Source organism: Canis lupus, chromosome 32 (genome assembly GCF_011100685.1).
Source record: "Canis lupus familiaris isolate Mischka breed German Shepherd chromosome 32, alternate assembly UU_Cfam_GSD_1.0, whole genome shotgun sequence".
Lineage (NCBI taxonomy): Eukaryota > Metazoa > Chordata > Mammalia > Carnivora > Canidae > Canis > Canis lupus.
The window spans coordinates 4209153-4234605 of NC_049253.1; the positions used below are offsets into that span (position 1 = coordinate 4209153).

The window sequence follows — 25453 nt, forward strand, 5'->3', positions numbered from 1 at the left end:
AAGAAAAATGCTATGATTTAATTGATTCTATCATTAATATTAACTCTTTAGAAATGATTTCTTAAATGTGTTCATGTTTAATTGTTTTTGAAGAAAACAAAAGCTGAAAATTAATATTCTCAAATTGTTAGAGAATTATATAGTGTTTACACTGCAAAGAACTTAGATAGTTGTCTTATATCTAATTTTTGAGATCAAGAAAATGAAATGCAAAAATCAATCCATTATGTATCAGTATCATCAGAATTATCTCAGTAAATTATAAGCTAATTATGAGAATTACATTCCAAAATCAAATAAAGAGCAATAAGAATGTGGAAATTTGTGAATTTGTGATTATCCTGACACCTTAACTTTATTTTATTTTTTAAAGATTTATTTATTTATTTGTTTGTTTGTTTTCATGTTTATTTTAAAAATAAATAAAGAGAGTGTGAGGAGTGGAGAAAGAGGGAGAGGGAGAGAGAATCTCAAGCAGACTCCTCATGAGCACAGAACTCCATCCCAGGCTCAATCTCAGGACCCTGAGATCACGATCTGAGGGAAACCAAGAGTCAGTGCTGAACTGCCACCTAGGCACCTCTGACACCCTTACTTTAAAGCATAGGACCAAATCTATGCCAAGCAGTTAGTTAATTTTGGTCAATTTAGTAAAGTTAAAAAAATTAGAAAAGTTAGTTAATTTTACAATAATTTTCAATTTTATCACTCTGTTGCCTAACTGCATTTTAATTTAAAATAATCATAAGAAGGAAAGTGACAAAAGTTGGACAATTTTATTATGCCCCAGGTTACTTTGAAAGCAGTCTCCTGTCATTGCTAATCAGATAATTCATTACTGAAATGGGATTCTGAAAAGTTTCTAAGCAATACATTTCAACGTTTTTTCTGGTGCCAAAATCTATTAATTCATTTAATTAGTAGTACGAGGCATTGATTTTGTGTTAGCATTTTACGTTAAAAGCAAAGCATTTTTCAGTAATTAAGAACACTGAGCTAGTATAGTCAACTGTTCATTATTCAGACACTGTAAGGGAACATAGAATGGGTTAATTAATAATTATGTCTTCAAATAATATTTTCTAGATTAACATGGAATATAAAGCCTTACACTGAACTAAAACTGTGACAACTGTAATTTCAAATATTATGTAAAACAAAACATTACAATTTTATTAATTTTTATTTTTTTAAGTAGGCACCATACCTAGTGTGGGGTCCAATGCAGGGCATGAACTCACAACCCTGAGCTCAAGACCTGAGCTGAGATCAAGAGTTGGACACTTAACCAGCTGAGTCGCTCAGGTGCCTCAAACTATTACAATTTTAAATAATAAATAATATGGAGTTCATTTAGAAGTCTAATTTGAAACTGCATGATTTATCAGATCATATGCAATTTTGCAAAAGAAGGTCCAAAGTCACAAACCTAAGTTGTCATATATGTTTTCTATATTTCCCCAGAAATATCTTAAACTGAATACCACCTTCCATTTAATTAGGCTTCAGAGTCAGATACATGTCACAATGTCCAAGAGAGATCATAAAACAAATGTGTCTAAACTAATGATGCAAACTCCACGTGCAGACATAATACTCATCAGAACTAGAATGGAAGATTTTACTGTTGCCTTTTAAAAGCCTATTCTTGAAGCATTAATACATGTAGCTTCTAGTAATAGTTGCTATAATGAAGTGTCTATTAGTATATATTTAAACTTTTTAAAGTCCTATGTTTACTTTTTTCGAATGTAAAACAAAAGGTTTTATGGAACACCATATGAGAGAAATAAATGTAATGAAAATATCTTTGATCCTATCTCTTTCAAGAAATATCTGATTTTTATTTATTATTATTTTTATTATACACTGCACTACACTATTTCATCAACTTACGCTGAATTTCAAGTACAGAAGCCCGTATGTCATGGAAGGTGGGATAGCACAGCGGACACTTAAGCCACTTGACAGTTGCTCTGTACCTACTGATAGGTATCCATAGTTTTCCATCTTATTTTATAGATACTTGATTATTTGCAGTTTCTTCAAGGAAACTAACAAACAAACCCAAACTATAATCTTCATTAGATTGCTCTCCAAAAACCCAATGGGGAATATTTTACTTTTCCTGTCATCTCAATATTTAGTTGGTTACTATACTGTATTGTCAAATAACTGTTTTTTATGGAGAATAGTTTGGGTAGGAAAAAGAAAGTTTAAAAATGACAGCTTTAAACCTCTTACTGTGTATTAAGTATTTAATTTAAAAGATTAGACATAATTTCAGGTTAAGTCAATATTTAATATTATACTTTGTAAGATGATGTCTATATCCTCCAAATCTGTATAGTATATTATATTTTTTCAAACAATATGCATGTTTTACTTTTGAAGTACCTTTGCAAATCATAATTTTATATGTATTCACATAATTTATCATAAATTTTGGTCCCTTGATACTTTTTTTTTAATTTACTTATTCATTTTAGAGAGAAAGAGTGTGCAGCAGAGAGGAGCAGAGGGAGAAGGAGAGAGTCTCAAGCAGACTCCATGCTGAGCATAGACCGATTTCACAACCCTGAGATCATGACCTGAGCTAAAATCAAGAGTCACTTAACTGACAGAGACAATCACGCACTCCCTGGTCTCTCAAGAAATATATTTTTAAATGTTATTTATTTATTTGAGAGATATAGAGAGAGCATGACTGGAGGGGAGAGGGAGAAGCAAGCTCCCTGGTGAGTAGGGAGCCCAATGCAGGGCTCAGTCCCAGATTCCTGGGATTAAGACCTGAACCAAAGGCAAATGCTTAATCAACTGAGCCACCCAGGTGCCCCTTGATATATTAAGTTCATAGATGTAAGGCCCACATTTACTATTTGATCATTTATCTTTCCCAATCACCTAGCTTAAAGAGTGGCACATGCCAAGGTCTTGGCAAATATATGAGTTGTATGTATTAGAATGGCTCAAATCTACCAACTCTTTTCTTATAAATGTCTAAAGGGCAAATTTGTTGGAGTTTCTACATCTATTTGAACCATAAAAGTAATAACAGAATTAAAATATTTTGTTATTCTACTTAACATACCAAAGTTGCTTAGTTAAGTAAAGGGTATCATCATGTTATCATCATTTTTTAATTATACTATCATTATTGTAAATAGATTAATTCAGAGTTGTTGCATTTCACTGGTGAAGATAACCATGTTAAATTCTCAAAACAATCCTATATGGAATGATTTTGAATTTGTTCTAATTCTTTATATCTATCTCTTCTCTGCTGACATTTACATATTTCTTCAACAGATATTTATCAAGTAAGCACTCTGACACTGGTAGACAAAGCTTTGGTATATAAATGAAGAAAATAAAGAAGCTTACTCTTGTGAAGCTGAAATTCTATCAGGAGGAAACAATAAAACACTTATGTGCACACAGACATACATGCCAAACACAAATTCTAAAACACTAAATTTTAAAGTATGGTAAAATGTGCTAAGTGCCACTAAAAAAGAAACAGAAAAGCAGGTTAAAAGGGGTAAAGATGGAGATTCCATTTTTTAAAAAGGTTTTATTTATTTATTCATAAGATACACAGAGAGAGAGGCAGAGACATAGGCAGAGGGAGAAGCAGGGTCCAGGTAGGGAGGAGGATCCGGGATCACATCCTGAGCCAAAGACAGGTGCTCAACTGCTGAGCCACCCAGACGTCCCAAGGAGATTCCATTTTTCAGAAGATGATTGGATAGACTTTGTTGAGAAAGTGACATTTGTTGAAACATGAAATTAATGAGGGAAGTAACTATTGTTAATGAGCATCTGGAGAAAGAGAGAAAGAAGCCAAGGACACAACCAGTGTGAAGGTCCTCAGTATCATGGATTAAGAGATGAAAAGGGGGGACTGTCCTGTTGTAGCAGAATGAGGGAGAGCTGTTTTAGCAGATAGAGTAGGAAAAGATAAGGACAGAAAAGTCGGAGGATGAGGAGGTGAGTCAGAGGAATATGTATGTCATGTAAGTATTTAGGGGCTTTTGCAACAAGTACATGGATACATTTTGCCTGATTTTGAATGGGAGAATGGCATGATTTGATTTGGACTTTTAAAAGATTGTTCTAGACTCTAAAATGACAGGGTTGGAAACAGAGAAAGAAGGCCATTATGTCCAACTAAAAAAAGAGATAATAGTCATTCAAATCAAGAAGGTAGAAGAAGCTGTGAGAAGTGACTGACTTGGAACATAATTTGAAGGGAAGCCAGCGATTTCCTGATGGAATGGATGCAGTATGTGAAATAAAGAGAGAAGTCAAGAAGGATTCCTGAATGATACTACTAATGATCTTTTCCTCTAATTTTCTATTCATACCTTAATTTTTGTTAATTTCCACTTTCTTAAACTTCCTGTTTCCTTCATCTCTTAGCACTTGCGATTTGTATCTTTTGAAATCTATTTCTGCATTTTCTCAAACACTTTCTCTTTTCAGGTTCTCTTAAGACTCCTCACATGCCCCATACAAACCCTCTTGACATGTGACCACAGCTATCATTATCATTGTGCTCAGATGGCTTTCACATGCATGCTTCCAACCATTCACTTATAACTAATTTGGTCTTGTTGGCCATCTTCAAGATCCATCCAAATGTACCCTATTTTACAGCTCTTCCCAAACTGCCCATCAAATCTCAAAACATTTTGTTTTGTTTGTTTTACTTTATATTATCTATTTGCTTGATTTATTATCTCTGTAAGAAAATTAACTGAAAGCAGAATTTTTCTTCTTTTGCCTAGTAGACATGTATTTTTATTTTTACCTTTGTTCATCATATATAAAAGATGTATTTTTTGTCTTTGGCAAAAGATGCATTGTGTTAGATGTTCAAAAATACATACACACAAATACGTAACAAAGTTCCTTCTCTCAAAGTAAATGGATATGTATAATATTGTAAAAGGAAAACAAATCCTTGAACTCTGTAATAAAAGAACTGTTTTAAAACAAAAATTTTAATACTTATCATTAAATGAGGATTAAATTACTTAGATCAAGATTACATTATCAATCTCCGATTGTTAGTTATATCCATACTTATAGTGATATCAATATTTAAGGAGTATATATTCAACACATGCATGTAAAATTTACTGTGTTTCTCAAAAGCAATTCTTAATTAGAAATACACATTTGTGGGGTACCTTGGTGGCTCAGTCGGTTGAGCGTTTGACTCTTGGTTCCAGTTCAGGTCCTGATCTCAGGGTCACAGGATCAAGTTTTCTGTCAGGCTTTGATCTCACCATAGAGTCTGCTTGTCCCTCTCCCTCCTTTTCTTCCCCTAACCTTGCTCATACACTCTCTAAAATAAATAAATATTTTTTAAAAGGAAATATACATTCCTATGTTGAATATAAATAAAAATGTAATCATCCTTTTAGAATTGACACAGAACTATGGCAATATGATTATTAATGTTAATATATAAAGTCATGACCAAAAAAAGATTATTTTCAGGGAAATGAAATTTAAAATTTGTTGTAGCTATGAGAGCTCTAAAACATTAAAATGCATGAACTTTCATTTACACAAAAATTGCTAAAAAATTTCTCAGCACATGCCTATAAAACTGCAGTATGAATATGAGGTATTCAAATGCACATGGTAATCAATATGCTAACTAAACAATACTCCAAGACTGAATTTAATGATCCATGGATTTTACTCTGCTAACAATTGTTGATAGGCATGTCAGTTTGCAAGACAATATAACTTCATTTGAATTTTAACTGACTTTTGATATTGTTTAGATAATGACTTACCTTGCCAGAATTCTAATGACACATATTCTATGCTTACTTATATATATATGTTAATTTTTGAGACCATAGTATTTTATTTATTTATTTATTTATTTATTTATTTATTTATTTATTTATTTTATATTTGTATATTTTTTATTGGAGTTCAATTTGCCAACATATAGCATATCACCCAGTGCTCATCCCGTCAAGTGCCCCCCTCAGTGCCCGTCACCCAGTCACCCCAATCCCCCACCCACCTTCCTTTCCACTACCCCTTGTTTGTTTCCCAGAGTTAGGTGTCTCTCATGTTTTGTCACCATCACTGATAGTTTCACTCATTTTCTCTCCTTTCCCCTTTATTACCTTTCACTATTTTTTATATTCCCCAAATGAATGAGACCATATAATGTTTGTCCTTCTTTGATTGATTTACTTCACTCAGCATAATACCCTCCAGTTCCATCCATGTCGAAGGAAATGGTGGGTATTTGTCATTTCTAATGGCTGAGTAATATTCCCTTGTATACATGGACCACATCTTCTTTATCTAGTCATCTTTGAATGGACACGGAGGCTCCTTCCACAGTTTGGACTATTGTGGACATTGCTGGTATAAACATTGGGGTGCAGGTGTTCCAGAGTTTCACTGCATCTGTATCTTTGGGGTGAATCCCCAGCAGTGCAATTGCTGGGTCATAGGGCAGTTCTATTTTTAACTCTTTGAGGAACCTTCACACAGTTTTCCAGAGTGGTTGTACCGGTTCACATTCCCACCAACAGTGCAAGAGAGTTCCCCTTTCTCCATATCCTCTCCAACATTTGTTGTTTCCATCTTGTTAATTTTCCCCATTCTCACTGGTGTGAAGTGGTATCTCATTTACACATTTAATGCAATCCCTATCAAAATACCATGGATTTTCTTCAAAGACTTGGAACAAATCATCTTAAGATTTGTGTGGAATCAGAAAAGACCCCGAATAGCCAGGGGAATATTAAAAAAGAAAACCAGAGCTAGGGGCATCACAATGCCAGATTTCAGGTTGCTCTACAAAGTTGTAATCATTAAGACAGTGAGGTACTGGCACAAAAACAGACACATGGATCGATGAAATAGAATAGAGAATCCAGAAATGGGCCCTCAACAATATGATCAACTAATATTCGACAAAGGAGGAAAGACTGTCCACTGGAAAAAAGGACAGTCTCTTCAATAAATGGTGCTAGGAAAATTGGACAGCCACGTGCAGAAGAATGAAACTAGACCATTCTCTTACACCATACACAAAGATAAACTCAAAATGGATGAAAGATCTAAATGTGAGACAAGAATCCATCAAAATTCTAGAGGAGAACACAGGCAACACCCTTTTTGAACTCGGCCACAGCAACTTCTTGCAAGATACGTCTATGAAGGCAAAGGAAACAGAAGCAAAAATGAATTATTGGGACTTAATCAGGATAAAAAGTGTCTATACAGCAAAAGAAACAATCAACAAAACTCAAAGACAACGTACAGAATGGGAGAATATATTTGCAAGTGACCTATCAGATAAAGGGCTAGTTTCCAAGATCTATAAAGAACTTATTAAACTCAACACCAAAGAAACAAACAATCCAATCATGAAATGGGCAAAAGACATGAACAGAAATCTCACAGAGGAAGATATAGACATGGCCAACACTCACATGAGAAAATGCTCTGCATCACTTTCCACCAGGGAAATAAAAATCGAGACTATAGTATATTAATTAAATTATGTCATTGACATTTTCATTAAAATAATTTCCACATAAGGAAATTATGAAGTTACTGAATGTAGTTACCATGAAATCAGACATCTATCTATTTATTCATTTATTAGTTCATTCATGTATTCCTACATTTAGAATATCTAATAAATATCACTTGTGAAGCAGACATGATCCCTGGAGTGAAAAAAGAAGAAAAGTAAAATGCATGCAGCCTTAAAATCTTAGAATAAAACTGTAAATTTATTAAAAGAGAATCTTGAGATGATACAGATTTATAGCAATATCATTTATATATTATCCTTAACATCTGTAATACCATCAGCAGAAGTTTCATCAATTATTTAACATAATTATTTTACAAAAGCACATGATTCACTTATCCTTTAAGAACTATTAATTGAAGTTCAAGGGGGTGTAAGGAATTATTCTCTGATGCATAATTAAAAAGGTGAACAATTTAATAAGACCCATATGGTTATGGAACTTACACTTTCCTCCAGGAAAGAGAAAGAGTAAATATAAAAGAAAGAATACATGTGATTACTTATAATATTTAGTCATTTAAAAAAAGTGATGAATACTGACTGAAGACACTGGTATAAAATATATAAAATGTCTCTAACTTTTTATGTGAGTATGGTTGACACAAAATGTTACATTAGATTCAGGTGTACAACATAGTAATTTTGCTTCTCTATACCTAATACTATGTTCACCATGAGTGTAACTATCATCTGTTACTATATAACATTATTACATTAATGAAATAAATTGAAAATGACACAAATGGAAGATATTCCATGCTTATAGATTGAAAGAACAAATATTGTTAAAATGCCTATACTACCTAAGCAATCTACAGGTTCAATGCAAACCCTATCAAATTACCAGTGACATTTACACAGAACTAGAATCCTGAAATTTTACTGGGTAAAGCACCAAAAGAATCTACATGAAGAAGAAAGCTGGAGGTATCACAATTCCAGATATCAAGATATACTGCAAAGCTGTAGTAATCAAAACAGTATGATTCTGGCATAAAAGACACATAGATCAATGGAATAGAATAGGTAGCTAAAAAAAAAAAAAAAAAAAAAACATGCTTATATGGTCAATTAATCTATGACAAAAGAGACAAGAGTATGCATTGGTTGGGGGAGGAAGACAGGTCTTCAATAAACAGTGCTAGGAAAACTGGACAGCCAAATGCCAGAGAACTTTCTTACACTGTTTTCTTACATCATCCACAAAAATAAATGGATTAAATATCTAAATGTGAGACTTGAAACCATAAATATCCTACAAGAGAATGCAGGCAGTATAAAATGTTTTAAACATATGTAAAGGGAATGATTCACCTTCTAGAAGTAACTGAACAAAGCAATTTCTCTTGGGGGAGCAAAGCCTAAGACCACAGTGCAGGCTCTTAAATTCTATGACCTTCAGGAAAATCAGCTTGTCTTCATCATGGACAGATTTTATACAAATGCTGGACCTCTCTATCTGAGACTCATGGATACTTGATTGCCAGGTGAAAATCACAGATAACATAACAAGTGTTCTAGAAGCTTAATACAAAGGCTATTTACAGGTTATTCTTCCAGGGTTAAATTTTCATTTTTATCATTTTCCTCATTGCCTGCTGTAATGAGGGAATCGGCATGTGCCGCGAAAGAGATTTAAGAAGGTAACTTGATTTTTACTTCCCTTTACTCCAGGCTATAGTATTTATTACATACAAAATGTTTGCCACATACTTCTATGTTAAGTAAGCCATACTAAATGACCTGTAAGTAGAATCCCCCTAATCCCCAAATTAGCATCTTAATAAAAATAGAAACTATCTAATTACAAACCCTGCCTTCTCACACTGAAGTACACTTTTTTCATTTGTGTTAATTTTTAAGGTAAAATTTTGTCATATAAATTGTATAAAGAAGGAATTATTGTTTGGTTTTGCTGTGAGCCTTATAAAATGGTATATTGTATTTAGTCTTCTGGAATATTCTTTTTATAACTTACCTCAACACTTCAAACATATATCTATATTGTTATTTATAAGAGAAATTATATACTATATTGCTATTAATCTGTTTAGCTACCACTTGGGTTTTGAGATCAAAATGATTGACCCTAGGCCTCCTCATTTAATTTCAATGGCTCTTATATGAAGGAAAATAAAGATGAAGTGAAAGAATAAAATAAAATATAAAGATAAAAAGAGTGTAGATGTTAGGAATCAAATAAGCTAAAATCAAATAACTATTAAATTTAATAATATTTAATCAAGCTAGCCATTACTCAAAATGTATAGAAAATGATAAAAAGTCTCTACAATAATACTTTAAAAATAAAATAAGAATTTAAGATATTGTTAATGACCAAGAAACATTTTAATTTAAAATCCAATAAATTCAAACAAAAATACACAGTGCATCCTCCAAAAATAAAATTTCAAATAAGAGATAAAATTATTATCTAAATAAACATTCTATAATCTTGGATAGGAAAACAAAATTTTGTAAAGCTGTCAATTCTCTCCAAATTGATTAATAAATAATTTTAATCCTCTTAAAATTTTCATTTGTATTTTTGAAGACTTTGACCAGTTAACTGTAAAATTTGTATGTAGAAGTGGGGTTATCTAGAGCTAAGCAAATCTTTAAAAATGTTAGGTGGTTCCTTATATGTATTAAGATATACTATAAAGCCACTTTGATAAACTATGTGGTACTAGATTAAAAACAGAAAGCGGCCACTGAAATAGTGAATGCAGCATCAGACTGCATATGAAGTCTTCCTATACTATGTTAAACAAAGCAGTGGGGGTTTAATCATGCTTGGAGGTGGAATTTGATTGAGGTTTTGATAGCATCTGTCATGATCAGATTTTTCATAATTTACTTAAATAGATGATATTCAAAGGTTTTCTAATGTTAAATCATGATTATAATTTTAAGATATACTCATCTTGATTATGGTGTATTTTATGTTTTGTGAATATTTTGTTAAGAAATTTGCATACTTATTCATGAACTATCTTTTCTTGTGCTATCTTTGAATTTATTTTCAAGATTATACTGAGTTCCATTAATTCAACTGGGTAATATTTCCTCCACTTCTTTCTCTGTAAGAGTTTGCCCCCTAGATTCAGCACTGCAGCCTCGAAAAACAAGCATAAAATCTGTCTGAGTCAGGGAACAGTAGTGGCTGGCAACCTAAAGTGCTTGGCTATTCATTCTCATCCACATGCTATGACAACACAATAACTCATGTACACATGGTCAGTTCTATTTTCCTGTGTCCAACACCACCATGACAAATTCCAAATGTGGCTTCCCCTATAAGGTATACAACCACAATGACTGGCACAGATTTATTCCAATCTGATTGATTCAAATGCATAGGTCTCCTGTTACCTACATAAGATGGGCTTATGCTGGGTATGGGTATTGATCATACAACTGCTTGGTGACACTGCCCAGGAGGCTTAAACAAACCAATGTAAAGGTGATTCAAATGAATTCAATAAATTGAAGTGATTTGTTGTATGCTTTTGGGTTATTTGTTTATATGTAGAAATGACTGGCCCGTGGACTATATTTCTTTTGGGGATGAGTTGCACCTTTGCCCATACACCATTCACTCTAATTATTGGCCATGTCAACAAAGATAAATAAGTCAATCTAAGGTCCCTTGCTTGGGTTGCAATGGCTAATAGGCTGATAATCTACTTCCTTGCTGTGTAAAATAACACCTCCCTGTTTCCCCAGGATTTATTCAGAGTCTTATGAGTTCAAGACCCTGAGGACATGATTGAAGTTAATACTACAGTGTGTCCTCAACCTGCTCCTTGAAGTCCTATTACTAGTATCTTTAATTAGATGCTGTATAAGGCAAATTAAATAGATTTATTTTAGCTGCTGTTAGATAAATCCAACCAGTTGACAGAATGGGTTGCTTATGGAAAATTCACCAGAAGTCCAGGAAATGTCCAGGCCAGAGGAAGAAGAGGAAAATATTGTTAATAATATAAAGCTGATTTTAATATATTATCATAATTTCTCTGTATTGAATTATAGGTCCTGCTACAGTATTAAATGTTCTGCTAGAGTAGATTCTGACATAGTATTAAATATTGCTTTTTTAATTAAAATAATGATGAGAGAGAGAAAGACAGAAAGAGAACCTAAATACTTCCAAGTTTTGTTTGGGGCTCGCCTTTTGTAAAATTTTGACATACTTTACATTATCTATTGTTTCAGCATACAATTCAAAACTTAGAAAAACATACAATAAAAAGACAATCAGTAGGTAACTGATGTTTAAGTTAGGATCTAAGAATATTTTCTGACAAATATGAAATATATATATATCTTTATGAAGATAAATACATTTTAGTAAGAATTTGGTAAAAAATTGTCTGAATAGCAAAAGATTTTTTAAGAGATGATAAAAACTTCTTTTTGTAACCATTATATCAATTTCTTTTTCAAATATGTCTAGTAATTATTGTAAAAGACTAATTTCACCACAAGGACTCATGAATTTCAATACTGAGCTAAATTACACACTGTATAAAAATTTTAGAATTTTTAAAAATTTTCTACAACACATCTTATAATTTAAAGCTATGTTCTCATTTTACATGATAAAATAAATTTTATAAAATTTAAAGTGACACTTATTTTCAATGTATATGAATATATAAGCTTATGTATACATTCACATATATACATATATGTGTACATGAATATTTGTATAAAATTCACATTTTGCCTACTAATGTAAAAGGTTACTGAATTGATACCTTATTTTTCAATAAGAAGTTTAAATTTAAAATCCATCATGATTGAATAGAAGACTACTTTCTACACTTTTCTGTATAATTTACTTATTAAATTGCTATATTAGTGTACTTTTTCTGTATATCATGTTTTACAAGTCAGTACATGTACAGACACACAGTTGAACTTTTTTAACTTCACACATGACACACACTATACAGCCAAGTATATACAGTACCATAACGTAAGTCCCATGTCAGGCTCCCTTCATGGAGCCTGCTTCTCTTTCTACCTATGTCTCTGCCTCTCTCTCTCTCTCTGTGTCTGTCATGAATAAATAAATAAAATCTTTAAAAAAAATAGTTAGGTTTTGGTCAATTGCATTTTTCCATGGCTTTTAATTTTTTATTTACAAATCATATAGCTTACTATTTTAAAAATAGGCTGCCTCAATTTATTTTATTATATACATGGAAAATTTAGAAATAAAAGGATAACAGTTTTGAAAGATGAGACTAGTCCTCAAGAATAAATAAAAATATAGTTTTTCATTTATTTTAAATACTTTATTTATTTGAGGAGAGAGAGAGAGCACGAGTGGAGTGGGGGAGAGTAATGAGGAAGAAGCAGACTCTTCCCCAATCAGGCAGCCCCACAGGGGCTCTATTCCAGGACACTGGGACCATGACGTGAGCCAAAGACAGATGCTTAACTGAGTGAGCCACCCAGGCACCCCTAGATTTTCATATTTTTATTGATGTAATATGCCTTAGTGACTCATGAAAGATATGTTAAATAGATTGCTAAACATTTTATTGCCAGATATTTAGAATGAATTTCTAGATCTATCTGGATATATCAGGTAGCTGTGTTCTTCTGTACTCTATGAAACGTGTTTTGGTTTCAATTTTTAAATGTTTTGCTTTAACCTTGCTTTAGTATATCATTATTGTCATTTATCCTTTTTTAAAAAATTTCATTTATTTATGATAGTCACAGAGAGAGAGAGAGAGAGAGAGAGAGAGGCAGAGACATAGGCAGAGGGAGAAGCAGGCTCCATGCACCGGGAGCCCGACGTGGGATTCGATCCCGGGTCTCCAGGATCGTGCCCTGGGCCAAAGGCAGGCGCCAAACCGCTGCACCACCCAGGGATCCTCATTTATTCTTTTTGTGTTGGCTTCATATCTCTAAATAGGTCCCTCTCAGCATCTTTCCTTTCTTGTTTTTTTGTTTTTTTTTTTTTTTGGCATGTAAAATTACATTGTTTATTGAAAGCAGGAAATACAGAAGTTTAGATTAAACATAGTGATTACAAAGCTTTAAAGTTCATGATTAATGGTTTCTAAGCTTTCAGCAAATTTTTTAGTTGAAAGAAACTATGTTAAGTGTTCTTCATGTACTCAGCTGCAGAAATAGAGAAGTTAGGACTTTGAGAAACTTGTAATCAGTTAAATAAATGAAACATGTACATATGAAAATTTAAAAAGTAAAAAGTAATGCATAACTATACTCAGTATATATAGAACATATGCATATAGGATTTAGCTAACTTGGCACTTTAGAGAGAGGTGGCATCAGGGAAGGACTTTATTTTTTTTTAAAGATTTACTTATTTATTTATGATAGACATAGAGAGAGAGAGGCAGAGACACAGGAGGAGGGTGAAGCAGGCTCCATGCAGGGAGCACGATGCAGGACTCGATTCCGGGATTCCAGGATCGCGCCCTGAGCCAAAGGCAGGCGCTAAACCACTGAGCCAGCCAGGGATCCCCAGGGAAGGATTTTAGAAAAGGTCTTGTCTTGAAGAGTAAAGCTTAACGTATCAGAAAAAGTTCATAATATAAGAGGATGGAAAATATAAAGATAAATGCCAATATAAGTAACTACAAATGGTTTAGTGAACCATAAATTAAAAATGGGTAACCCAGTGGAAAAAAATGATACTAAAATGTGTAGATTATATGATATGTAGAGAAAATCCTAAAGAATCCATAAAAATATATTAAAAATAATAAGTAGATTCGGCAAATTTGCTGAATACAAAATACACAACAACCAGTTGTGTTTCTATATACTAATTACAAATTTTTATAAAGAGAAATTGAGAAAGCAAAACCATTTGCAAATGCATCAAAAAGAATAAAATACTTAGAAATACATTTAACTAGGGAGGTGGAAAACTCATATACTGATAACCACAGGATATTGAGGGAAGAAACTGAAGAAGACACAAATAAATAGAAAGATATTCCATGCTCATGTATTGGGAGAATTTATGTTGTCAATGTCCATACAACCAAAAACAATCTGCAGATTCAATCAATGCAATCCCTATCAAAATTCCAATGGAGTTTTTCACAGAAATAAAACAAATAATCCTAAAATTCTATGGAACCACAAAAGACCCTGGATAGCCAAAGAAATTCTGAGAAAGAACAGAGCTAATGGCATCACATTTCTGATTAAAACTATATTACAAAGCTATAGCAATCAAAATAGTATAGTACCAGCATAAAAAGAGACACATAAATCAATGAAATATAATAGAGAACCCAGAAATGAACTCACATAAAAATGTTCAAATTAATTTATGACAAAGAAGCCAATGATATATATTTGGGCTACTACCTTATACCATACACAATTTCAATTGAGAATAGATTACCTAAACATAAACACATAGGACTACATCAAACTAAGAAGCTCTGCCTAGTGAAGGAAACAATGAAGTAACTTCGGGATGGGAAAAAATATTTTTAAATCATATATGTGATAAGGGGCTAAAATTCAAAATATATACATACAAATTGATAGGAAAAAAACCCCTCAAACAATCTGATTACGAAATGGGTAGAGGTCCTGAATAGACATTTTTCCAAAGAAGACATTCAAATGACCAACAGAAGCATGAAAAGATTCTCAACATTACTGATCCTCAGGAAAATGCAAATCCTAAGCACAGTGAGATATCAACTCTCATCTGTTAGAATGGCTATTACCCAAAAGGACAAGAAATAATGAGTGTTGGAGGGGATATGGAGAAAAGGACACATTTGTGTACTGTTGATGGGAATGTAAATTGGTGCAGCTATATGGAAAACAGTATGGAGGTTTCTTTAAAAATTAAAAATAAAACTATCATATGATCTAGCACTTCTACTTCTTAAGTATTTATTAGAAGAAAAAGTCGATATTTTGAAGAGATATCTGTGCCTCCATGTTCATTACAGAATTATTTAAAGTAGCCAAGACATGGAAACACCAAAGTGTCCATCAATGGATGAACAGATAAAAAATGTGATATATGTAATTTACAATAATATAATATAATTTTTATAATAGTATATATATGCATATAATTTAGACACACACACAAAGTAAATCTTGCCATTTGAAACAACATGGATGGACCTTCAGAATATTATGCTAAGAAAAATAAGTCAGAGAGAGAAAGAAAAATACTATATAATCTCACCTATATGTGGAATCTAATTTTAAAAATCCATAAAAACTGAATTCATAGGTACAGAGAATAGATTGCTGGTTGCCATAGGCAAGTACATGAGGGATGGGTAAAATTGCTAAGGGGCTTAAAAGGTATGAACTTCCAGTTATAAGACAAATAAGTCTTGAAGATGTACTGTACAGCATGGTGACTATAGTAAACAATACTATATTGCATATTTGAAAGTTGCTAAAAGAGTAGATTTTTAAAATTATCATCACAAGAAAAAATGTGTAATTATATCTGATGGATTTTAGACTTATTGTGGTAATAATTTTATAATATATACATTTTTCAAATCATTATGTTCTACACCTAAAACTAATACAATGTGTCACAATAAAAAATGGATAACAGAATAGAAAAAATGATATTAAAATTTAGCTACAACCAAAGAATCTTTTACATCCTACAAATATAGTTGTATTTTATTCTGCAGGAAAGGGAAATTTTAAATAGGAGGATGGAAAGTCTGTAACACATTACAAACACACTTCTCTGGTACAATTTAGATGAAGGAATGGGAGAGACCACAATAAGGAAAACTGGAGAAAAGTCAAGTAACAGTTTGCAAAATATACATGAGAAATGCAGAGATCCTGGATTTTTTAAAAAAAGATGTTATTTATTTATTCATGAGAGACACACACACGAGAGAGAGAGGGAGAGAGAGAGAGAGAGAGAGAGAGAGAGAGAGAGAGGCAGAGACACAGGTAGACGGAGAAGCAGGCTCCATGCAGGGCGACCAATGTGGGACTCAATCCCGGGTATCCGGGGCTGACAGCGGCGCTAAACCACTAAACCACCAAGGCTGCCTGAGGTCCTGGATTAAGCCAGGGATTATTGATGAAGGAGAGGAAGGAGTGATTTATTTTTAATAGGAAATAATTGGGGAGGTGATTTTGATTTGGAAGAAGAAAGTTTGAACTTTGAATCAGAGTGCTTAACTGGAATTCAAGTTTACAATTCATGTTCAGTAAGAATTTTGGAAGCTAATTACACATTTAACCCTCAATTGCCCATTATATATAAAGGGTCTAACAATTTTGTAGACACTTGAATGTTTTTTTTTTCTTATAGTTGTTCATATCTTTCCAGTTGTATGCCTTTCTACATTTCTTAAAATGAAGAATAATTATGAGAAAAAAATGGTTGCAGCACAAGACTAAGCACATTTAATCTTACAAATAAATTTTTAAAACTAAAATAAATTATATATGATAAGTAAATGGAATTTGTACCATGAGGAAAAATACCTGTTAAGAAAGAGAGCATCAAATGTGGTCTCAGAAAAAAATGGATGCCTTTTTTATTTATCTTGCAATGATTATCACACTATGAATTTCTGATCACTTATGTGGTTTCTTAATAAATATATTTTTGCACATTATTTCTTTTTTGACATAACAAATAATTACTGAATAAAAAATATGGAAAGCTCTTGATACGTGATCTTCTTCTCTACTTACAGAATGGTAATCTCATTTAGTCTCATGGCTTTTATAAACCACTCCATATCAACTCCAAGTTATTATTATCTTTAATTTCAGTATATATCTAACCAGAGACAGAAGTTATCTAACTCCCTACTCAACACCTCCACTTGGCTAATAAAAATTTCAAATGAAACTTCTGATATTTGTTTCACAAACCTTTTAGGTCTACAATACCATTTAATGGTCTCCTTAGACCTAAGATCCTGGACATATTTATGGCTCTTCTCTCTTGTATCTTATCCAATTATTTAAGAAATATTTCAGGTCCTACCTTCAAAATCCAAAATTTAACCATGTTTCACCTTTTCCATAGCTATAACTATTGTCCCAGCAGAGTCTTTTACCTGATTTACCATCCTAACTGCTCTACTGCTTTCATATCTACACCACCATCACCCCGCCCTTAGAGTTTAGTAACAACTCAGCGTCCAGAGTAATCTATCATTTATTCAAATAATATTTATTGTGTGGCAGCTATTTAAAAAAGCTCGTTAGATCATGTAACTCGCAGCTCAAAACTCTGCAATGACTCCTCTTTTCCCCATATAAAAGCTGTTATAATAGCCTACAATTATGGTGACCTTATGTCCAAATTTGTCCCAGAGAGTCCCAGTCAAAAGGCAAGGGAGAACTGACTTCCAGCTTACACAATCAGGCTGAGAGAGAAAATTCTCTCTTACTCTGACCAGAGTTATTCAGGTTTTCAGTGAATTCAATGATAACTACTCACAGTGGGTAAAGCAATCTGCTCTACTCAGTTCACTAGTTCAAATGATAAATGCATATACAAACACCCTCACAAACATACCCAGAAGTAATGTCCAGTCAGATACCTGGCAACCCAGTGATTCAGTCAAACTGACACATAAAATTAACCATTATATGAATGATTAAAGATTTTAGTGGCCATCACTGGGTCATAGCAAAGTAGTTACAAATTGGGGTTAGAATCAGTAACACCTCTAGGTGTCTGGGTCATTCAGTCATTTAAGCATTTGGCTCAGGTCATAATCTCAGGGTCCTGAAGACGAAGCCCCACATTGGGCTCTGAGTTGATCTTACAGTCTGCTTGAGATTCTCTTGGTCCCATCCTCGGCCTCTCCTGGTCCTGGTCACTCTCTCTCAAATAAATAAATAAATCTTTAAAAAAAAAAGAATCTCTGACAGGTAATTAAGGCATGATTCAGCTTTATTATTTTGGGGGCCAATCAGAATTTGATCAGGATGGATTAGTAAGCAAGTGAGAAAAAAGAAAAGAAAAAGACCTAACCAGAAGAACATTTAGATAAAGGAAATGAAATAAGATAATTAGCACCACTATTCATCAATATTCAGTTAATATTTATTATTAGATTTCTTTGAATTTGGTGTTTTTTTTAAAGTAAATCTACAAATATGTATTGATCTAATATTATCTTTCTATCTCTAATGATGGAATTTGATTAGAAAAAAGAGTCAGGATACTCACAATTGTAATTGCCACACAAATCACAAAAGTGTCTTTTAGAACATCACATTAGCCCAAGGGCTTGGATCAGAGAGAAAATTTATTTCGATTGGGCCCTTTTACCATTATACAAAAGCCACAGAGTTGTCAGAGAAGTTAATATGAATTGTCACAAGTAAACTATTATTCTAAATAGATTTAAAATCAGCTGCACAAACATCAAGTCAATTAAGGACTTGGTTATAGTATACTATAACTTGGGTTATAGTAATGGTAAGTTTAAACTGACTTTAACAACAGAAAGGTGGGGAGTCAAATAGATTCATCATGGGAAAAAATAGAACCTTTATGTGAGGTACACAAAATGTCTTCTGTTGACAGAAATTGAATTAGAATCAGCCTGAACTCTAGGTAAAAAATAGTTTTCACTTCTTGGGATTTGACAGTGTGGCACAAGTCTAACTTTTTTTTTTTTAAGATTTTTTATTTATTTATTCATGGCAGAGAGAGAGAGAGAGAGAGAGAGAGAGAGAGGCAGAGGGAGAGGGAGAGAATCAAAGGGAGAGGGAGAGAAGCAGGCTCCATGCAGGGAGCCTGACATGGGACTTGATCCCAGGTCTCCAGGATCACACCCCAGGCCCAAGGCGGCGCCAAACCGCTGAGCCAGGAGGGCTGCCCACAAGTCTAACTTTCTATGAAGAAGAGATTATACTTAAACTTTAGTATCTCTGTTCAAAAGAGACACTATGACGAAAAGTGGTAACAATGTCACTGATTTCCTTAAACTTTGTGTTATACTCAACCCAGCACATTTGAATCAGAATTGAGGGAAAGATACATATTATTTAGTCATGAGATGTAAAAATGATACATATTATTTAGTATTTAGTCATAAGGTGTATAAATGATTACATTACCAATGTTAAACCAATTACAAATAAAGTTCAAAGTTCTAGATATTCATACAATTCAAATAATTGGTAATCTAAAAATCTCATACATTCTGTAATAATTTCATGCTTAAAACAGCAACATTTTCCTTTGCTCTTTATTATTTATCTTGTTTCATATCTATGATTTAAATATAATTTAATAAAATAGAAAATATTAAATTTAATGATAGAAATGTTGGAAGAATATCAATAGTTCTAATGTAACTCCCTTTCAATAGGTGACTGGTTGGACTCTACTAGTATAAATCCACATTGAGAGTCTGATCACTCTGTGCCATCTTTGAAGAAAAGAATTTCCTCTGTAACTATATAAATAAACTAGTACTTCCAAGGAAATATATGCATTTTCATCCCAAACTGATTATTATGTAGTCATTCCTATAGAAAACCTTTGGAAACCAATTCAAAGGTTAACTAGTACAGCTGAATAAATTAATTTATTATGAAAAAACTTAAAAGCTCTGTATTAAAGACATATTGAAAATATATTATACATCCTTAAATTTAAATGGCCCATAAAGTAGATCATTACTAGGAAGAATTCATTAATATGGATATAGGTAATAAGATCATTACCAGAGATGAAAAGAATTAAAATTGCATGATTAAAGTGCTCATTAATGCACTAAATAGTATAGTATTAAAGAGATTATTGAACATTTCTGAAAGGTACATTTCATTGTAAGGAACTATATGAGAAAATCTAGAAACTTTAGGCAATTCTCTAAAAATAGTTTAAATAGCCACTAAGATTAAATAGCACAGATTTTTTTTTCCACAGAGAATAATTTATATCCAACTTCACTAGTAAAATTAAACTGAGAGAAATAGTACAATACAGTATAATAATGTAGACCGATCACCGACCTGGAAGTCAGAAATGTGACCTCAAATTCTAAATATCAAAATCTAAGTTTATGATTGCCTTGTCCCAAAATGCTTACTTTTTCATTGCTTAACTCCTTTGTCTGACCATATTGTAATACATGAGGAATATAATGTATATTTGTATATTTTTAATACTTGGAAGTCTTAAAAGTGATATACCAATGCGTTTGAAAAAGTACTTGGAGTTTTTCAATAGAAGCTAAGAAATTACCCTTATACCAATGTCCATCAACAGTTACTAATATTTAGAAAGAACACTGATATATAAAATAATGAATTGCCTTATGAACTTAACTTATAAATACATGCTTTATTTATCATCATCCTCCAGAGAAACAGAACAGGATGTGAATATAAATAAGATTTATTTTCACAAATTGTCTCATATGATTATGGAGCATGGTAAGACCAAAATGTGCAATTTGGTTCTGAAGGCCATAAAGGTGGAGATTCAGGGAAAAGCCTATGTTGTAGTTAAATTCTGAAGGACATCTGTCAGCAGAATTCTGTTTTGTTCAGGGGAGGTAAATTATTTGTTCTTTGTGAGACTTTACCTGATTGGATGAGGGGCACCCACATTATGGAAGGCAATCTGTTTACTCAAAGTCCACAGATTTAAAATTATTTTTGAGTTGTGTAGCCCTTTACTAGTAACAAGAATAGAAGGCATCTGTTGTACAACATAGATAATAATTGACTATAACAAGTCAATTATTTTACTCCAATAAAGATCATTTATAAAAGCAATTTCTTTATTAAAAAGCTTTCACCCTTCTTGCTTGTGTACAATTTGCAAAACTATTCTGAAAGTGAAATATATGTGCACAACTCTACAAAGAGTGCAAATTTGCGATACGATAAACGCTTTACAAGTCACTTTCAGAAAACCGTTTGCCACGACTGGACCTTTACATTGCCACTTTTTAAAGATTTATTTATTTATTTAGAGAAAGGGAGAGTGGGGAAGGGGTAGAGGAGGAGGGAAAGAGAGAATTTCAAGCAGACTCTGTACTGCACAGGGCCTGACCTGGGGCTTGATCGATCTCATGATCCTGAGATCATTACTTGAAGGGAAATTAAGAGTCCACACTTAACTGACTTTTAACTACCCAGTCACCCCTGCCTTCTTTTTTGATCAAAATATTTTGATGCCATCCTCTCTTCACTATAAAGCATTTTTAATGAATTGAAATTAAGGAAAGACATCTATTAGAAAAGAGGAGAAGAAGGATGCCTGAGTGGCTTAGTTGGCTAGACATCCCATTCTTGATTCCAGCTCAGGTCAGGATCTCCAGGGTTGAGGGATTGAGTCCTGCATTGGGCTTTGTGCTCAGCAAGAAGTTCGCTTATCCCTCTTCCTCTGCTTCTGCTCCTGATCATGCTGTCTCTGTCTCTGTCTCTAAAATAAATAAATAAAATCTGAAAAAAAAAAAAAGAAAAGAGAAGAAAGTTCTATTGGTTTGAGGTTTCAGAATCTCCTCAAACCAGGACCGTGGTAAGGGCAGAGAATGAATAAGTGCAGGTGGCATCCTTGAGGATTCAGAGCTTCACTGGGCCTTGAGCAACCTTGCTACATAACTCACTGAACCATCTTGCCAGTTTTTACACTGGCTTGACTGGGCACTCTTTTGGAGTTCTGTGATAGCATTTAATAACACTCAATGGGATGTCTTCCACATACAGCATTATGGTATTTCTTCAAGTAATCTCTAAAAGATACAAGGTCTAACTGTCCTATAATATTTATACCCATTTTATCTAGATATTCAAAAGATCTATAAATCTCCTCCTGGGATTCATCATAGTAACTATAAGGGAAACTAATATCTCTGGTAGAAATCAGAAGAAATGACAAAGATATTATGAGGAGCTGCTAGATATTTACTGAAGAGTTTTCCAAATTCCTGTCCTTTTGAGTCACTCAGAGCTCCAACCAAAACAAGAATAATGGTAAACTCATCTTCATGGCTTTCCATGGCTTTATAACATATGGCAAATGCATTTCAATGCTGTGTTCATCTTCATCTGTCTGCAGAGATATTCATTCAAACATTCCTATCTTCCATAATTCTCCATAAATCTTTTGATCAATATAATAGTCATATAGAGGTTTTATATATGTATATATATATATATATAGTCACACTGGAAAGTGGAAAGTGGAAAGTGGACACTTAGAAAGAGGCCTATGATGAGAAGGCCTGTAGGCAGAATGTTCTCCTGGTAATAAGCATGAGCAGCACAAGATGCACAGTACATATATCCTTCATGGGGAACAATAATGGCCCTAGCAAGTCTTTTGTATACTGTACTTGTGAAAGCCAACCTTCTAGCTGTGCATTCCCCTGTAGTCCTGAGGCTGTGTCCCAGCTCCCAGAGTGACTGTCTAGCTTCTCAGAAGATCACTTGGTTGAACATCTTGGTTTCTACACCATGTACAGTGTACGAGATGAATGAGAAGGTGCCAGCACAAGGAGCAATTTGAAGAGGGTACAAAACATTGCAAGCCCAGCCCAGGAGGAGGTGGCAGTATGGAGACCAGCTTGGTCCAAGAGGAGGAGGAGATGACCACGTGGGTGGTGGCAGCAGCAACAATTATCTCAAACTTCTGGGACCGCCAGAAAATGGGGCCCACAGCAGTTATGTTGGAGCCAGGAAAGCCCTTGGCCATGGCTTCCACTCACTGCTGTTCCCCAGGTGCCCCCACACCCCCACCAGATTTAAATATTAATCCCAGGCAAAGGATCATCCAGAAATCCAAAATAATGTTTGAGCACAGACCTGGACACTATGGCCAACCTGAACTGATACATAATATTATTCATAAATAAATTAAAGGTGATTATTAATTATGATTCCAAGGTACTCATTCTTCTTTTATTTAATTACTAAGCTGTCTTGAAATGAATATAAGGCAATGAAGTGACCAAGTAAATGGTAGGAGGTTCCCAGAGAGAGTTTATTCAATCTTTTGGCCTCATCAACTTAAAATTCCTATTAAGATCTTTACATAGATCAAACACTTCAGCTTTCCCCAGGTTCTCCCTTGAGCCATTCCCATCTCACTTGCTTATATTTTATTCCACCTTTTGGTTCCCATGTATGTAGAACTTTCCCTCAGGCTGACTACCTTAACGATTTTTTATTTTTTATTTATTTTTTTATATTTTTATTTATTTATTTATAGAGACACAGAGAGAGAGAGAGAGAGAGGCAGAGACACAGGCAGGGGGAGAAGCAGGCTCCATGCAGGGAACCCGATGTGGGACTCGATCCCAGGTCTCCAGGATCACACCCCGGGCTGCAGGCAGTGCTAAACCTGCTGCGCCACCGGGGCTGCCCCTTTAACGATTTTTTAAATGTAATTTTATTTATTTTTATTTTTAATTTTTATTTTTTTTAAAGATTTTATTTATTTATTCATAAGACACAAACAGAGAGAGGCAGAAACACAGGAAGAGAGAGAAGCAGGCTCCATGCACCGGGAGCCCGACGTGGGACTCGATCCCGAGTCTCCAGGATCGCGCCCTGGGCCAAAGGCAGGCGCCAAACCGCTGCGCCACCCAGGGATCCCCCCAATAATTTTTTTTAATGGAAGTTTTTCATACTAGTGTTGAATGAGTCCATCCATCCCTACCTTCCCCCAAGATACTAAAAATTTAATAAAGCCCCTTGTATTTAGCAGAGATCCAACATAATTATTAAGTTTATGTTCAGAGAAGAAGGATAAGTAGTGTTCATAAATTTTTAAAACATATTTTTACTGGAGTTCAATTTCCAACATATAGTATAACACCCAGTGCTCATCCTGTCAAGTGCCCCCTCAGTGCCCATCACCAAATCACCCCACCCCCTTTTAAATTTATAGTCATAACTACTCACACGTAAAAACTGTATGACAAAAAAATAGAACTAGTACTTGTTCTTTCTCCTAGTTCATGCTCTGTAGAAGTAACTCCACTTCCCTTTTCTCAATATAAATGAAATGTGACTCTGATATGTTCAAGTTAAGCATACAATTCAACAACAACAACAAAAACATCTTGAAACTCCTGGGTGGCTCCGGGGTTGAGCGTCTGCCTTTCACCCAGGGCATGATCCCGGAGTCCCAGGATCAAGTCCCATATTAGGCTCCCTGCTTGGAGCCTGCTTCTCCCTCTGCCTCTCTCTCTCTCTCATGAATAAATATATATCTTTAAAAATATATCTTTTATAAAATTACCTGTAGACCCAAGGGGGGTCTGTTTGGACCAGACTGGTACAAAGCAATGCCTTTCTCAGGCATATATGTATATATATATATACTGAGTGGCTATATATATATATATATATATATATATATATATATATGAAATTCTAGAGAGCTGGAATAACTAAATGTCCTTTTAGTCATAATGTGTGAATCAAAATACATTTGTACAGCTTGTTTTTCTAATTACTTTATGTTTAAATGCATGCGTATAGGGATGTCTGGGTGCCTCAGTGGTTGAGTATCTGCTTCCGTGATCCTGGAGTCCTGGGATTGAGTCCCATATCGGGCTCCCTGTGAGGAGTCTGCTTCTCCCTCTGCCTGTGTTTCTCCTTTTCTCTCTATGTGTCTCTCATGAATAAATAAAATCTTTAAACAAATAAAAAAATAAATAAATGCATGTGTGTATATATACATAACCTAAAAATAATATAATGATGGCTAGGACACCTTTAACTATGCTACTGTCCTTCTTTAATTAACTGTTTTGGCTCAAATATTAAAAGTATATCTGTTGTCATGGAGTAAATGAAGAGATTTTTCCCAAAGTAATCATTTGCAAAAAATCTGATTATTTTCTT

At 33.7% G+C, this 25453-nt stretch overlaps 1 pseudogene; it reads right to left on the reverse strand.

Annotated features, from left to right (window-relative positions):
- Window positions 1-22170: 22170 nt before the first annotated feature.
- On the reverse strand, window positions 22171-23294 carry LOC100687188 (annotated as a pseudogene).
- Window positions 23295-25453: the final 2159 nt, after the last annotated feature.